The sequence below is a fragment of the Salminus brasiliensis genome, chromosome 24, assembly GCF_030463535.1.
Source record: "Salminus brasiliensis chromosome 24, fSalBra1.hap2, whole genome shotgun sequence".
Taxonomy (NCBI): Eukaryota; Metazoa; Chordata; class Actinopteri; order Characiformes; family Bryconidae; genus Salminus; species Salminus brasiliensis.
The window spans coordinates 22,118,908-22,133,205 of NC_132901.1; positions in this window are offsets into that span (position 1 = coordinate 22,118,908).

Genomic DNA, 14,298 nt, shown 5'->3' on the forward strand with positions numbered 1-14,298 from the left:
TCACAATTATTGACAAACACAATCTAACTAAACCAAAAACACAAACAGTAGCACTGTTCATTGTACGTCTTATGTTGAACACACTGAATAAACATCCACAGTGCAGGCTAGAAAAAGTAAGTGACCCATTGTGCCAATGACAAGGGTATTTTACTTAAGGAGATAAGACTGGAAGTGTGGGTTTCACGTGTGCTTTGCCCATTAAATAAAGGCTCACAACTGACAAATCTGTTCTTCTCAAGAAATTTCAGGTAGTGTGGACCAGGCCTTGATGCAAACAACTTTCAGAAGATCCGTCTCAGATGCATGTAAAGCTGAAAAAGGCAACAAAAGCATTGCTGAAGACCTAGGTGTACCCAAATTCACAGTAAGATATATTGCCTACAAAAGGAGAAGATTTAGGACTGTTGCTACTCTCCCTAGGAGTGAACATCCTGTTGAGATCACTCCAAGAGCAGAACTGTCAGTCCTGAAGGAGGTGAGAAAGAACCCAAAGATTCTTTTAGGAAGACCTACAGAAGACTCTACAAACCATGAAAACCACTAAATAAGGACATTAGCCATGGAAGGACACCACAAAGCCATTGCTGAGGCAAAAATCACTGGTTTATTTATTTTATTTTTTACCAGTAGGACACGAGTGGGCCAAACCCAGTGAAGCAAGTGGGTGCAAGGCTAAAAGCTAACTCTTGAGCTAGCTGAGAGCACATTGCACTGAGAAGACAGCAACACTATCCGGTAAGACTTGGAAAAAAAAAAAAATCACAAAAAACAATTAGTCTTTATGCTATAATATGCAGCACTGATATTCCACAAAGCTTCTGAACATGTCCAGACAGATCATACAAAAGTGGGAGATTTTAGCACAAATCCACATCTCTATATAAGTAGGAACACTGCAAACTGCGCACCAAAAAAACTCATCCCAACTGTGAAGCATGGTGGAGGGAGCTTCATGAGTTGGGTCTAGTTTGCTGCCTCAGGGACTGGACATTTGAGATCACTGATGCAACATCAGTGACTACAAAAGTTATATCAAGGCATTTTACAGGATTGGGCATGCTGCCTGCCATCAGCAGCCGGACCCCAAGAGAGCACAATAGGCCTTGCTCTCTGTGGATGGGTAGATGGCAGTCTAACCCTCCCCTCACCCCACCCCACATCACTTGTGTGATGCTGGCTGACATGGGCACCTGCTAGCCGATGCCGAGCTGGGTACTCAGCACTTTCCTCAGAGTGCTTTGGGTAAATTTACATGACAATATAAGGTCAGCAGTCCATGACCCAAAGCTTAAGAGACGTTGGGTGATGCAACAGGACGATGACCCCAAGCTCACAAGGAAATTAGACCTTGTTCTTTGCCATTTTCATACACACTGCATAATCTAGTGCACAGATTGGGCAGATGACACCTCTCCAGCATGACGCATCATTTGCCACATGACTCTCAAATCTCTCAAACCATTTTGAGTTGTTCCAGTTTGAAGACAGCATGTCAAGAGCATGTCTTACAGGGTTTAAATAAAAGCTACAAGAGATCTTCAGCCGCCATGAAATCACAAAATGACACACTTCACTTTCCTAAAGACGGCTTTGCCCCTCAGAAGCTGTTTATGCACCGTTTACCCGCATCAAAGTTTACACCCCTCAGGTTAGCGTGGGTCTATTACCATCGCTTCCTTCATATCTGCAAAGAGTAGGGCGGCTTTTGCAGTTTTTACATTTTTTTTAAACAGATCGCTACGCAAAGACGCTAACAGCAGATTACAGCCCTGCGTTTGCTGCAGCGTTGTGTTCTAATAACAGAGATAAGCACCTCCTTATCAGCCAGTCACCGCGTTTCCTCCCCATCACTTTCTCTGAAATGTATTCTTGTGCGAGGAGGGCAGCATTCTCCTGCTCATTAAAGAAACAGCGTAATTGAAAGAAGATAAAGGTTACTAGCAATTAAACTCATTCATTTTTCATTAGAACGACTTTACAAGCACCGCATCCGCCAGCGGAGCCCCCTATAATGATCGCCCTATCTCCGAACGCTGGAAAGTTTGCGCCTGGGATGCGCTTAATCACTCGGAGGCGCTTTTCTTGCGTCACATGAGAAGTAAAGGCCAAGCGATTGGCACTTTAATATTACGCAACGTTAAGATGTCAGCAGAAGCACCTCGATTGGGCCACGGTCGGTTTCGTCGAGAGTGGAAAAACAGCTCATTTGCATGAGATTTGCATGCACACCTAATTGGCGTACGAGCGCGGCGCCCAAACTTCAAAATTAAACACTCCCGTCGTTCCAGATAAGCCACCGCTTAGACAGGCTGATCAAATTTCTGCACTCATCTCCTGTGTTCCATCTACAGAGCTGAGGAGAAGAGGATATTAAAGCAGAGCTCCCACAACAGCAAGAAAAACATCACCCACCCTCCTCTGCTTCGCTCTCCAGAGAACAAGAGGTCGCCTGCCGCTTTCATGGCAGATTCAAATACATATGGAACAGGCCTGGAAAAGAAAAGGCAATTCGTGCAGATAGAAGATGGCTTGACACTGCAGGTGGGGCATTTTCAGAGATGTCACAAAAACATCCTTTATATTTATGATCAAAGCACCAAAAAAAAAACAAAAGCCCAGCCATTTGATATGAAAATGGGTCAAAGTAATGATGTTGCCCTTTCTTAAACAAGACATGCCCCTCATCCTGACATACAGGCTGCAGTAGATCCACCAATGCATGACTAGTGGTGTATAGCAGTTGGATGGATGGTAGGTAAAAGGTAAAGGTGCACGTATTTGTCACTGTACAGTGTACACTGAAATGTGTCCTCCGCATTTAACCCATCTGGTAGTGAACATACACTCACACACGTGTTAGGGGCAGTGAGTACACACACACACCCAGAGCGGTGGGCAGCCAACTGCAGCGCCCGGGGAGCAGAGAGGGTAAAGGGCCTTGCTCAAGGGCCCAACAGTGGCAGCTTGCCGAGCCCGGGAATCAAACCCACGACCCTGTTATCGATATCCCGGCGCTCTAACCGCTGAGCCACCACTGCCCCATGATGAGGTCCCGTATGGGGATGGTGTTGCTCTGGTGTTGGTCTGGTCATGCACCAGGAGCTAAGCAGATTGCAGCCTTTCAATTGGATCTGATCGCAATGCCAGCTGATGGTGCCCTCTAGTCAAGGGACATACATCACACTATGTCCAAATGTTTGTGGACACCCCTTCTAATGAAGGTATTTCGCTACTTTAGGTTGCACCATAGCTGGGATAGCTGGTCAAGTCCTTGTAGAGAAGTATTGCCAATAGAATAGGACTCTACAGAGCAGATAATCATGAACCTATTGACACCATGCTAAACGCTGTAAACTAGGTTCTAGGTTCCATGCTCAGTGTGGAACCTAAACTGTTGGAACGTGTGATTTCTAGATTGCTTTAAATTAAAGAGGCATCATTTGGTCCAGTTCATTTCTGGAGTTGGGTGTGGAATAATAGCAGATTTGACTTTTTTCCTCTCAGCTTTTTTGGGTTGTTCCAATGCAAGCAAACAAAATAAACATGAATATCAAAGCAGTTGTGACTGCAACAGTGTTCTGGGAAAAGGTGTGCAATTTCTGTAAGTGTAAGTGCAGGGGTGCCAATACTTTTGCCCATGAATGTACCACAAAATTGAAGTGCATTACAGCATGAAATAAGAACACAGTGCTAGCGGTTGTAGCACCGTGTTGAACTAACCCCACAGTGTGGAGGCAGTAGTTTAGCCTGGCTAGCTCACGGTGCGAGTTGGCTACATGCTTCAGACTGATGCTATATCACAGCTATTAAGAGTGAGAGTGACGTAACATAGGAGTGAATGTTGTGATCAGTAATCAAAGACGCTTACAATGAGAAAATCAGCCTGCCCACAATCTAAACAATGCAAGAGTGTGCACACAGACTCACCCAGTGAGACATTCACAGTGGGCTTCAACTGGCTTTGACTCCTTCAGTCTCCAACAGGGAAAGACACTATTATCGATCTGAAAACAGATGGAATGAGAGACACTGCAGTAAGCAAGAACCATTAACTCATTCTAAAAAGGCCTGTCTGTCTTTGACAAAGAGCCACGTCCGCCTTTCCATCTCCGGCTTCTGTACAGCCAGAAGCCCTTTGAATTCAGGGCAATTTAGCACAAAAACACATGCAAAAAATACATCAATGTCTCATATGCTACAAAACAAATGTCTCATATGCTACCATGCTAAGCGTATTTTAGGAATTTGATAAATAATTACATTTAAGGCATTTGGCAAACACTCTTACCCAGAAGTGCTTCACTGTTTACTCAGAAAATACCCTTAGCTAGTAGGGTATAGACTACAGACTAGAATCCAAAAGATCCCTCTAAGCTTAGATACTGCTAAACACAGAAGTCAGTATGGAGACCACAATACTCTGCATTACACTTCACTATGGTCAAGCATGTGAAATCAGTCACATTTAAAAAAATCTATTCAATTCCAGCTTACTTTCCACTGTCCGAGAGGACTTTGATAAAAGACAGTTAAGAGGAATTTTGGAAGTCAAGGTAAGATCTTGAAGCTCATATGCACATATGCTGACCAGAACGGCAAGGTAAACCTCCACATGACAGAACAGCACCAGGAAGGATCTGATGACATAGGAATGGCGGTGCACCGTTCTACTGTGCAGCATTACTTTTACAACCATGGCTCTCATAGAAGCATCATCAGAAGGAAACGTTATAGAAAGCAGCCCTGTCACAAAATCAAAGTCTGGATTTTATAAATGTTGGGACAAATGAAGTGAAACAAATCCCTGGCCACAATCACCAACTGTACATTTTGTGGGGAAAAGGATTAAAAGAATACCTTGTCAGCTGTGGGGTTGTGTTGCAGCCGGTGGCGCAGGAAACACGGATTGCATTAAACATCCTGGATTCTGGAAGCAAAATGTGGCAAATATCAGTCAAGAAACTGAAGCTAAAATACACTGGCTTCTACAACAGCACAATGGTCCAAAACATCCCTCAAAACCCACCGTGACGTACACTGTACATGCAAAAGTATCGAAACACCTATTCATTATTTTTTTTCCCTAAATTAAGAGTCTATGCTGCATCTGTTGGAATAACTGTTTCTACTTTTCAGGGAAGAAGAATTTCAACTGGATTTTGGGAGCATTGCTGTGAGCAGTGTTGGTAAAGTCAGGATGTTGGACGACCCCAACTCCTCCAAAAACTATTGCATGGAGCATCATCCATCAACCTAGAGAACACAGTCCCTTCTCTGCTCCACTTTGCAAAGCTGGGGCGACTTTATACCCCTCTCACTGGCATTAGACGTGGTGCCAATAGCTTGGTTTGTGTGAATTTGCATGTCTGTCAGCATCTGGTGCAACTTAAAGTAGCTAAATGCACTCATTCATGCAGAAGAGGTGTCCATAAACATCTGGACATACTAGTGTACTGTGAGAAATATAAGCAGAAGCTGGGTTGAGAAATCACAGAACTAGAAGTGTTACAAATTCTTTAATAATAACAGAAAAACTTCAGAACTATATAGTGTTTACCCACAATGCCAAAGTGTCACAATTAGAGGCCAACTGCCACAATTACTTTTTTTCTTCTATTTTCTAAGTTAATTAAATATTAAGTAATTCTTATAGGTTGGTATAAAGGTAACAGGTAACTTAAGGTGGTAGTAACTTCAGGCTCCTGCAGATGGCGCTGCATGAGGATGATCAGGCTATAAAGATCTGTGGGGAGTGTGATGGGATTCAGAGATTCATAAGAGGTGGAACAGTGTAGTCAGTGTACCATTGGATGTATGGACAATGGGCTGTAAGGCAGATGTTAATTATTGGCAGGAACTTCAAAGGAAGTAGCTGAATCTGCAGGTGTATGGAAGCGTACGGTCATATGGGTCTACCAGCAGTGGCAGAAACTCCCAGCCTACAGAAAATCCATGGCAGAATTGTGGCCGAACGACAAAACTGACAGACGGGGACCACCAGAATTTCACTTGTGAATGAAAGCATTGGTCATGAAGGACCTGCCCTGACTTCTAGAAGCAGTTCTTGCTGGGAAGTAAAGCATTTTTTTCATTCACAAGCTGTGAAACACATCAGCAGCCCTGGTCCATCAGTTTAGTCTTTTTGCTACAATTCTGAGGAGAAGTTCCTGTAGGCTGGGATTTCTGCCACTGCTGGTAGACCGCTATGACTGTAAGCTTTCATACGCCTGCAGACTCAGCTACTTCCTTCACACTATGGCCCAAATGCAGTCACTCCTTTCTGCCAATCATTAACATAATCTGCTTAATGACCCATATTTCCCACATCCTCGTGTAGCGCCATCAGCAGGACCCTGAAGTTGCTACCACCTAAACATGCAAGGTGATTCATCTTTACATCTGGGGATCTTATGCAGGTTGCCAAAGGGTGCCTGAACTGTTGCACTTAATTGTATGGCTTAAACTGTGATCTTCACGTGTCTGTGTGTATTGTTTGTTTGTTTGTTTGTGCCCAAAACAGAAGTAATAGTTGCTCTGATGACAGACTGTTAATGCCAGCAATGGCCTCAATCCACAAACATCATAAAATGAACTGGATCCAAAGGGTGTCCTAAAAATCCTCCCACGCAGCAGAAGTGTATCACTGTATTTTTGCCGCAGGCCTAATCTGAAACATCTGCTCATGAGATAACTTTAAGCGTTACCTTTTTCTTTTTTTTAAGAAGGAGAAATAACTCCAGACGGTGGTCTGTCCACTGAATCTGCATTAGCTACGGCACCATTACCTTTCCATGTTATTAACTGAGTGAGGTTCATAATTACACGGCCCTGCTTTTCAGACAAACGCGTAATGAGCCCGCAATTACCGCCAAACTCCAGAGTCCCCGGGTCTTCATCTCTGTCTGCCGGTGTCTCAGAGATGAGAAAAGTGTTTGCGACTATCTAACGGATAAGTGCTCATGACACAGCAGCCCAGGGCTGGGGTCTGGAGTGTTATGTAATGTTCTGGGTGTAAGGTTTAAGCAGTTGAATACATAATCCAGGCTTGCTGGCTGAATGTCTGGGGTTCTGTGGACTCTTAATGATGTAAAACTGCACAAAGTGGCATAATCCTTATTTGATACTTCACTCAAGGTCAGAATAAATAGAACACACTTACACCAAGAGAAAATTGGCACCTTAAGCGTACATAAACATTAATAAATCCAGAAAACCTGTAGCACAAATGTCAATAGTAACTCCTTTCTCATTACCTTTGTAAAGAGGTTTCTAGTGTTGCAAACACTAAACCCATTTAACCAGTGTACTACACAAGTTTTAGCCAGTTTACAGTGCACTAAATCAGGTACGGCCAGTAAGGAAACCAGTTAAGCCAGTTTACAATGCACTAAACCAGGTACTGCCAGTGGGTAAACCAGTTTAGCCAGTTTACAGTGCACTAAACCAGGTACTGCCAGTGGGTAGACCAGTTTTAGCCAGTTTACAGGTCACTAAACCAGGTACTGCCAGTGGGTAAACCAGTTTTAGCCAGTTTACAGGTCACTAAACCAGGTACAGCCAACGAGGAAGCCAGTTTAGCCAGTTTACAGGTCACTAAACCAGGTACAGCCAGTAAGTAAACCAGTTTAGCCAGTTTACAGGTCACTAAACCAGGTACAGCCAATGAGGAAACCAGTTTAGCCAGTGTACAGGTCACTAAACCAGGTACAGCCAGTGAGGAAACCAGTTTAGCCAGTTTACAGTGCACTAAACCAGGTACAGCCAGTGAGTAAACCAGTTTAACCAGTTTACAGTGCACTAAACCAGGTACAGCCAGTGAGTAAACCAGTTTAACCAGTTTACAGTGCACTAAACCAGGTACAGCCAACGAGGAAGCCAGTTTAGCCAGTTTACAGTGCACTAAACCAGGTACAGTCAATAAGGAAACCAGTTTAGCCAGTTCACAGGTCATTAAACCAGGTACAGCCAGTAAGTAAACCAGTTTAGCCAGTTTACAGGTCACTAAACCAGGTACAGCCAACGAGGAAGCCAGTTTAGCCAGTTTACAGTGCACTAAACCAGGTACAGTCAATGAGGAAACCAGTTTAGCCAGTTCACAGGTCATTAAACCAGGTACAGCCAGTAAGTAAACCAGTTTAGCCAGTTTACAGGTCATTAAACCAGGTACAGCCAGTAAGTAAACCAGTTTAGCCAGTTTACAGGTCACTAAACCAGGTACAGCCAGTAAGTAAACCAGTTTAGCCAGTTTACAGGTCACTAAACCAGGTACAGCCAATGAGTAAACCAGTTTAGCCAGTTTACAGGTCACTAAACCAGGTACAGCCAGTAAGTAAACCAGTTTAGCCAGTTTACAGGTCATTAAACCAGGTACAGCCAGTAAGTAAACCAGTTTAGCCAGTTTACAGGTCACTAAACCAGGTACAGCCAATGAGGAAGCCAGTTTAGCCAGTTTACAGGTCATTAAACCAGGTACAGCCAATGAGGAAGCCAGTTTAGCCAGTTTACAGGTCATTAAACCAGGTACAGCCAGTAAGTAAACCAGTTTAGCCAGTTTACAGGTCACTAAACCAGGTACAGCCAATGAGGAAGCCAGTTTAGCCAGTTTACAGGTCACTAAACCAGGTACAGCCAATGAGGAAACCAGTTTAGCCAGTTTACAGGTCACTAAACCAGGTACAGCCAGTGAGTAAACCAGTTTAGCCAGTTTACAGGTCACTAAACCAGGTACAGCCAGTAAGTAAACCAGTTTAGCCAGTTTACAGGTCACTAAACCAGGTACAGTCAATGAGGAAACCAGTTTAGCCAGTTTACAGGTCATTAAACCAGGTACAGCCAGTAAGTAAACCAGTTTAGCCAATTTACAGGTCACTAAACCAGGTACAGCCAGTAAGTAAACCAGTTTAGCCAGTTTACAGGTCATTAAACCAGGTACAGCCAGTAAGTAAACCAGTTTAGCCAGTTTACAGTGCACTAACCAGGTACAGCTCTCTCCAGTACAACCACAACCCCTCCCAGTAACACAACCCCCCCCGGTATCTTCATAATGTCTCCATTTTCTCTGATCCCTTCCTCAGTCTGGGTCCTCTCAACCTTTCTTAGAATCTTGAGTTTTTCCTCGCCACTCTTCTCTGCCTCCAACTTGCTCAAATCGAGGCTGGGACATCAGCTGTCTGTTGTTCTGGCTGGGTCATGATGACACATTTGTTCAGATCTTGGAGACTTTTCGTAGGATGCTGTTTATGTCTTTCAGGGGACTGAGGGGTTCTTCTGAAGGCTGTCATCAGGACACTTTTACTGTGTGTGTGAAGGAGTGGGTTTAGACCACAAGGGTATGAACCACAGAACAACGACCTGTCTGACATGCCTGTAACCTCTCCTCAGTGTAACCCATGTTCTAGACAACGTACCGTCTCGCGGGCCAGAGGACCAGTTTACCTAGTCAGTATCTTAAAGACTTTGACATGTGGAGGCTGATTGTTCCTGGAGAAGGACGCAATGACATGAGATAAGAGCCTGTTTGTGCTCATCTTCAAGCTATTACAGGAGACAGAGTGGAGCCCTTCATGGTCATCGGAGCTGAACAGTAAGATGTTAATTAGACGCTGCTGACGTGACCTTATTGATAATATTAGATCCGATGGGTTTCTATTAAGTCAATAGTGTAAAGTTTTGAAAGGCTTTAATGCTGGTGATATTTAGACTGTAACAGCATCTGGAGTCCCTGTGATGCTGTAAATATGAATATCTTTATAACTGTGAGGCATGCTCATCTTGTCCTGCATTTTGGGATATCTGTAATTATCCATTATGATTAGGGGTCCATTATTATTAGGGGTGGTAAAGTACACAGCCACTTTAAGTGCCAAAGAATGTATTTCTAACATATTTAAAGATGTTCTTTGGTAAAAAAAAAAATAAATAAAAAAATAATATATATATATATATATATATATATATATATATATATATATATATATATATATATATATATATATATATATACACACACACTGTATTGAATGTATACAGACATTATAGCATAGTTTTAGCACTGTAACAAAAACACTAGCTGTGTCCAAAGCTGTGCCCTATTCACTACAGATTGAACTACTTTGGGGTTCCAACATTTTGCAGTGTACACTAGTCAGCATTTAAATACCCATAATTTACCCATAAATAACAGACTGTTTTATCTACATCAACGCTGTCCAATGAAAAATCTGTCTCCATCTCTAAAATGCTGACTTTACAGGATGGTTTTACAAAATGGTTTTAACTTTGAATGGAAGTCAATGTAAAATAATAGTCTAATCCAAGTAATCCAAACATTTCTATTGGTCTATTCATCAACATAATTATTGACACAGCAGCTACAGGGTTCAAACCATATAAACTAAAAACGGACAAAAATGAAGATACATGGTTTTCATTGGACAGCAGAGATCTAGTGATCTAGATTTTCGTATGTAGTGTATAGTGAATAGGGCACAGTTTCGGACACAGCTACTGTAGTTATTGCCGAGTCTTACCGTATAGTGCTGCTGTCCTCTCGTTGTGTCCTCACAGCGCAATGTGCTGTTGGCCAGTCAGCTTTCAGTCTTGCCCCACTTTCTTCGCCGGCTTCATTTTCTTTTCTTTCTTACTGTGCCAGTACTTTCCTTCTGAGTGTCCAGTTTGGTTAAGCTGAGGTTGTCCTCTTTGTTTTTTCGAAGAAGTGGACGATGGAAAAAAATGGGATGGTAAAAGCTAGCGGGGGCTAGCGTAGGCTTTTACCTTGGTGCAGATCCCGGTTAGCTTTCCTGGCTTTTGCTTCATCATGTGCTAAAAATTTTAGGTAGAGCTGGTCAACATGAAAATATTTGATCGTATCGTGATAAATGTTGTTATCATGGTAAGCAATATGCTGTTATGAGTATATCGTGGATATCGTCAGTGCTTAAAGAGCACTGATTAACTGCACGTTTCATTACAAGGAGTGTAATCGGTCTTTACTGAATGGAGTGCAGCATATTTTGAGTCAAAATCACGATGCTGTTTGTGCATTTTGTCTATATTGCAAAATATTGCGATAGAAATATTGTATATCCTAAAAAATAAGCCATATAATAAATAAATAATTCTATAATAAAGAATAAATAAATATCGTTAGATCAAATTTTTCTATATTGCACAGCTACTGCGGGCACTGGCACGGGAAAAGCCATGATGTGGCTTTGACGAGGTGATGAGCTGCTCTCCAGCATCAACACCACCATATTCTACGCTAGTGGACGGGGTAAATTTTGGGGGTATAGACATAGCAAGCCAGAACTGTCACCATAACAGTTTTGGATCTGGCAGGTTTTCCAGCTCTGGAGGAACAGCAGTGTTTGAGGCATGTCAGCTCCATGTACCGAACTCTCATTATTCAGCTATGCCACGAAAAATACAATGTGACATTCTAGGCTATCTTTAAAGTGATGAAACCTGAGGAGAGCATTTATGTTTGCAGACTGGAACAGAAACGGATAAGAAATCTAATCAGAGGCCGCTTTGACAACCAACTGCCACTGAAACACAGGTATGCTCATGCGCTTAAGGCTCAGTTAATGAAGAAGTCTGTATTTCAGAGCTCGCCTCAGAGATTTCCCACCCCGGGCGCTACCTGTTACATTCTGTTGCCATTTGATCATTAAGTTTAGCGAAGGTGCAGAAGGCGTGGATCAATACGGGCATGTTATGAATGAAATGCGTTGGAGAAGGAGAGACAAAAAAAGAAAGAAAGAAAAAATAGCCAGTGAGAAAAACAGTCATATACAGCAGAGCGGCCCGTGGTGGAGGGAGATCGATAAATGTCATGGCTTTTCAATAACCCTCCTAGCTTGAGTAAGCCTTCATCAAACACACGGGAGAGAGCAACCAGCAGATGAAAGTCTATCCGTCAGCCACATCCCAATAACCTGTGAAAAAAGAGGAGAGAGAATGGATACTGCAATGTTTTAATTAAGAATGATAGACGGAGGAACAAATACCCACAACAAGGCACCTGTATTATACCGTGACAGAGAACAAGACTGAGCTCAGCTTAATTAACGTGCCACAAGAAAACAAATCTCAAACATGCAAAATAATAAAAGAACGTAAAATAAAGTGATTAAATGTTAATATAAACTCTCCAATAGAGTAAAGGACTCATATTACAGCATAGTTTTAGCACCGTAACAAAAACTCTGGCTGTGTCCCAAGATGCGCCCTACTCACTCTATAGTGCACTACTTTTTTTTTGTATTGCTGTCCGAAAACGTAATGCCCGACTGTACCAATCTCACAGTACACTGTAATACACGATGTACAAGTGATGGACACTAGCCAGCATGGAATACCCATCATATCAATAATCCACTCTCCAATACAGTATAAGGCCGGAGGTGGAGGGGGTATTCTCAGGACAAAAAGGAGCACAGAATTGACATACGGAATATTTTGTAGGCACGTGATACTGAAGCTATCTTGTAATGGAAGTGGTAAAGGAATAATTTGGTGACAAATCGAATGATCATGAACATGATGGATTACTGATCCCAGATGCAGTCAATCAACCATCGCCCATTATATATTTCCATCAACTCGATGAAAAAACTGTCCGAATCCACTAAAACCCAAAAGACTTCCCCAAACCCATGTAGGAGCCCCATCCCTAAGCTACTGCAATTAGTACCAGCACCTCAAAAACTAGTTATAACAACAGGAAATACTAGGCTAGCGTTACTAACAAACACTGGACTGGTCTAATACCTGTGGCACACCCCTGGGTAAAGAACATGACCATGGTGGCCTAGTAGTTAGCTTAGCACAGACACAACACATACTCCAGCCCTGAGTAACCCAAAGTGGCCAAAGTGGCTTAGAGTCTTTTGGGCCTTTAGCCCTGAGTGCTTACCTCCATGTATCTCTCAGTCTCTGGCCTGTGTGGGCTAACTGAGCATGTTGGCCTAACGGGCTCCAGGTGTGCGGCGTTAGGGCGGGGCTGAGACTACTATGGGGGCTGGACCACGGTTCCCCTGCCTTCTCAGGGCCACATGAGGTCTGAATCTTCATTGCCAGTTTTGAAGCAGGTTGAGAAAGGCATGGATTTAGTAAGATGAGGTCTAAGGTGACAAGGTCTAAATTCAATGTCTGTTAGCAATGTTAGCTTAGCAACTCTTGTTCTAAACTAAAGAAGCAAATGTCCCATAAGAAACATATTTTGGTTGATCTGCTGCATCTGGGTTAACTAATAACTTATTTTTTGCCAAACTATTTCTTTAAGTGAAGATGGGTGAATTAATAAATAAATATTAAAGGGGGGAGGTGTTGGGGGGGGTGTTTTCAGCACCTTTAGGTTAGGGACATAATTGTACTGTATTCTCTTGTTTTCCAAAATTGGCCACATGTTGTAGTGCTGAGGGTACATTTACACTGTTTGTACCTTGGTGAACAACATGTACCTACTTAGTATCTTTCTTCTGACTGTACAGGTTATGGATGGGCAATGAATTAATCATAAATTAGTCGAACCCCTAATCGACATAAACCAATCAAGCCAACTGAGCAACTCAAGCAGCTTATATAATCATTCATTAATCGTAATCGAGGTAAAATGTTTTAAGGGTAAAATTAATTGTGATATTGATTTGAGGTCATATTGCTCAGCCCCTATATACATAACAGGGATGTCCCGATCCATTCAGGACTGATCCAGACACCACGGTGTTCAGAGCTCCATCTGGTGTCCTCAATGTGCCATTAATGGACATTATTACCCAGCCGGCTCCAGCAGCAGTGCGGACGTTCTCCGAAGGTAAATAAAGGAGTTGAGGTTCTGCATGGTGGAGCTATTTTACAGTGGAACATGAAAACAGATCATAATATCTGACCCTTTATAAAACTCTTACTGAAACGCTGTGTTTTACCAGCGGGAGAACCGGAGAACCGCTCACTCGCCTTTCTCTGTTCTTAAACCAGCACTGAAGAACCCATTCAGAACCGAGAACGCTAATGCTAACACACACTCTCTATAAAAACCCCAATCACACACAGCACATTCACCCACTATAAACCAGTTATTATACACCAGTAGACCAACAACCACAGATATCAGTCCAGATTGTGTACCACTACACACACTCATACACACACACAGGTCATGATTAGACTGCAGTTTTTTAAAGGAGCTGAAAGCTGATTGGTCAGGGAGGAGAGTCAGACTGGACTATAAGATATTAAACACTATAAAACATCATTTTAAGAAAAGTCTCGACTAAACTAAATCAGTCA